Below are 4,581 nucleotides of genomic sequence, written 5' to 3'. Positions count from 1 at the left end.
ACAACAATTAAAATCTCCACCCATTATCAACATATATTCATTTAGATTAGGAAGAGAGGTAAATAAACGTCTAAAAAATTCAGGGCAATCAAAGTTTGGAGCATAAATATTAACTAGAACAACTTTCCGATGGAAAAGTAAACCAGTTATCAACAAAAATCTACCCTGTGGGTCAGAGATAATTTCATGATGTGTAAACGATATTGAGGGATCTATAAAAATAGACACACCCCTAATTTTGGCGGTACAATTCGAATGAAATTGTTGACCCTTCCAGAACCTAAAAAAATGTTGATTATCCTCCCTCCTGATATGGGTCTCCTGTGCAAAGATAATATTAGCATTCAGTCTATGACGTATTTCCATCACACTGGAAGCGGCCGTTCGGCCTGTGGTGTTCTTGCAGACTCGAGGGTTAAACAGAGTAATCGCACCCTCGGGAGACTCCTCCACATGTATGAGAAGTTTCATCTTTCCCCATTCAGACAGGACAATGAGATCCAGATCTCTTACGTCCTCTCGGGGGACTGGGAAGTTTATTTCCATCTTCTTTCCATTGCTACGACTTGCCGAAATGCTGACAGTGTTTCCCGATATCTGGCACTATTATTGCGAGAATTAAGTCTTGTTCATTTATCTGGGTTTCTCGGAAATGTGTACACCCTCCACAATTTCCAAAGGAGCAACCCAGGCTGTCTAATATTTCCACACGGTTGAAATGGGGAATCTTTATTTTGCTTTCCATGTACAGAGGTTGAGTGAAAATCGTGTCTTCGGTATTCTCCACACAGATCAATACATTGCAGCAGTACATTGAGGTGAAACAAATCATTCTGGTTACAAAGAAAGTGCAGTGCAGGTAGATATGTGGTGCAAGGTCACATTGATATAGACAGTGAGGTCAGGAGTCCACTCATCACGCTGTTCGCTTCTAACAGCAGAATGGACACCGTCCTTGAGCCTAGTGGTGTGTTACTGTGTTATTTCATCTTCGCCCCGACGGGAGGGTGAGAATTGAGAATATTCAGGGTTGTGGGGATCTTTGATTATGTTGGCTGCTTTACTGAGACAGTGGGAAGTATAGACAGAGTCCATGGAGGGGAGGTTGGTTTCTATGATGTGCTCAGCTGTGTCCACAGTTCTCTGCTATTTCATTCAGTTAAAGGAAGAGCAGTAGCCGTATGAAGATGTGAAGTATCGGGATGGGATACTTTCTGCGGTGAATTGATAAAGTGTGTAGAGTAGAAAAGGGCATACACCAAAATTCTTCTTGTTCTTTTTTCTGGCTTTGTTATATTGGAATCTGTTATCTACTAGAGCGTACTATTTCTTCAGGATCTGTGTATTGCGTGAGGATAATCAGAGATCGCCCTTGATTCCTTTTCTCCATCTGGTTCCATCTGCTCATCCTCTGCCCATTTGGGTCAAACTCGGTCCAGCTTGCAACCCACCACCTCGGTGGTATATATCAACCACATTGTTCAACCTTTTTCCAGCTTGTATCCCACCACCTCAAAGATATATATATATAAACTATCTTGTTCGATCTCTGTCCAGTCTGTATCCGACCATATCAATGATATGTATCTACCATCATTTTCCACCTCTGCCATTGCTGCAATGAAATATTTCAGCAATCTCTCTTTCAAAATTTGTCTTCATTGTGAAGTTTTGTTTTTCATCCTTTCCAGGGTTGTTGTCTTTTTTTAATAGCTAGGACTACCTGAGATTTAATTGAACACAGCATGTGGCAGGGTAAATGCAGCCATTTCAATTTTAGTTTCAGCATTACAAAATGGCTGCAGTGTTAATCTTTGTCATAATGGAACTCACAGCATCTGATGTTGAGTTTGTTGTTTCCTTTTTCGGTTATTTCCAGTAAAAAACTTCCTCCGTTTCCAGAGTAACGGCCCGTCAGAGCTGCAGCAAGTGTTGCAGTTTTTTATCGCTCTGTGGTCACCGCCTCTCAGCGCAGAGACAGTGGCCTCGGGAGCAAATGTAACAGAGTCATAGTGGGAGGGAAGGATGCTGTGAGCATTGTCTGTATAGGATGTGTTACACCAGGGTCAGAATGAAGTCAGATCTAAAAGAGTGGTTGGGGTGGGGTGGCATTTACAATTTAGGGTAGCAATGAGTTACTATCTTTGCATTAAAATGAAGGGGTTGAAATACTACAGTTGCAGGAAATTTAAAGTAAAGAGGAGAAAATACTGGAGACGCTCAGCAGATCGGCAGCATCTTGGACAGTCTCAGCTCTGGAACTGGGTCTTCCACCATTTGTCCTTTCAGAGATGCAGTCTGATGTACAGAGTTCCCAACATTTTCTACTTTATAATTTTACATTTTGTTCCTGCTACACTGCAGGAAAGATGGCAGCCAGCTGTGCTGGGCAAGATCCCACACAGCAGGAATATTGTGATCAAGTGTGCTCGGTTTAGCTGCTGGGGTCAGGCTGAAGTGTATCTGCATCCTCTATACAGACCGGGGAAACAGCCTGAGCACCGGCCCCGGCAGAGGGTCATTAGTTTCCAATTCCACCTTAGTTTGTGAATCGGAAATGGCAGGAGCACCACGGCAAATCACCGGCACCAAAGCGTCTTTGTATGGGTGATGATATTGGGCCGGTGACTCTGAGGATATGGAACTGGCAGTATACGGGCTTCAGTCCAGGTTGGTAATTCGACAGCTGGGATCGGAATTTTCTCAGTCTGCAGTGAAGCTGAAGTCTTGGGCGGTTGGGTATTGGTTATGGGGAAATCACTGTCTACACTCTCCAATAGGACATCATATCTGCCAAGTATTTTGGAGATTAGTTAAGAGTTAACTAGGGAGTTAGGTGAATTTGGGCACTGATGTGTCCACATGGACTTTAGAAAAGTCTGTAACAAGATTCCGCATGGCAGCTGATCCGGAAGGTTTGATAACGTCACATTCATGGGGAGATGGCGAGGTTGATTCACTCCAGGCTCGAGAACAAGAAGTAGAGGGAGTTGATTGAAGATGGTTTTAGCGAATGGAGACCTGTGGCAAGTGGGATGTGTGTGTCAGTGTCGAGACCTCTGTGGTTCATTATTCATGCCACTGATTTGTATATGGATGTACATGGCACGATTAGCAAGTTTGAATTGGATTGAATTAAATTGTATCAATTTATTTCATCCTTCACTTACATGAGGAGTAAAAATCTTTATGCTACGTTTCGGTCTAAATGTCTAATGTGCAATCAAAGAAATATATAATAATTTATAATAAGTTGATCAGTCCATATCATGGAGCGTATACTCGAATGAGCATGAGTTAATTAGTCTGATTGCCTGGTGGAAGAAGCTTTCCCAAGCCTGTTGGTCCTTGGGAATTGGGATATAAATGTTATTTTTTCTAGTCTAAAGGCCGTTGTCAGGTTTACCAGATTTGCTGGCAAATTGCATGCAACACTTTTACATCATCACCTTTTAAAGTTTGAAACAATTCAACTGGACTCCTGTCACATCCTGCAGCCTTATTATTGGCAATGTTTTCCATTGCCCATTCGACTTCACTTCCTAGAACGTCCAGTCTAGATCGACGAGGGAGTCACTGCAGGTGTCTTCGCTGTTCGGCTATTTCCTGTACAATTGCTCTATGTATTTCTGCCATCTCTTTTTGATGTATCATGCTTCTGTAAGGGCCTCCCTTTCTTTGTCTTTTACTATACTTATTTCTGCGTGAATTGTTCCTTTGAATTTTCCAAACTTCTTGAATAGATCTCTTGTTTTTCCAATTCCGTTGTTTTTTTTTTAGCTTCTTTGCATCACTCCTTTAAGTAAGTTTCCTTTTCTCTCCTTTCTACCTGCTTGAACCTTGTGTTCATTTGGAAGTATTCATTCCAATCTCCGTTGACCGTCACTCCCCTTCGTTGCACAGCTTCCGGAGAAATCCATTTTGCTTTCCAGGTCTTCGTTCTGTTTGCAATAGTTTTTGTTGGCACCTCTTGTATAAAGATCCTTACTTCTATCCATAACTCTTCTGGCTTTCTCCCTACCAGCTTTAATCCATGAATCTGTTCTTCACCTCTGTGGCATATTCCTGAGGGACACTGTCAACGTCAAACTTCTCTGGTGCGTTGGTTTTCCTGGTGCTCTTCAGTTTCATTCTGAATATTGTCACAAACAGCTCATGGTCTGAGATTGTTGCAGAACAGAGGGAGTGAAGAGATTCAGTGCACAGATCGCTCAATGCAGCAACACGGGGTGGTGAGGAGGTGTTTACCACGCCACTCTTCAACAGTCAGGGTACTGAGTGCAGGAGTTGGGACATTATTTTATTTATTTTTTACTCAGATACAGCGAGCCGCTCTGCCCAATAAGTCCTCCAATCTGACGCTAGTCTTGTCACAGGACAATTTACAATGACAAACTAACCAGCCCACTGGTACGTCTTAAGACTATGGGGGGTGGGGACAGCCAGATCACCCGGAGGAAACACATGCGATCACCTTGAGAACCTGCAAATTCATACAGGCAGCGGAGAGAATTTCAACCGGGCAGTTCCAACTGTAAAAAGTTGTGTTAACCGCTATAGGGCCGTTGTCCAAGGCGTTGG

The sequence above is a fragment of the Hypanus sabinus genome, unplaced genomic scaffold (genome assembly GCF_030144855.1).
Source record: "Hypanus sabinus isolate sHypSab1 unplaced genomic scaffold, sHypSab1.hap1 scaffold_124, whole genome shotgun sequence".
Classification (NCBI taxonomy): domain Eukaryota; kingdom Metazoa; phylum Chordata; class Chondrichthyes; order Myliobatiformes; family Dasyatidae; genus Hypanus; species Hypanus sabinus.
The sequence above is the reverse complement of the archived record's forward strand: the minus strand, read 5'-3'. Positions refer to the sequence as shown.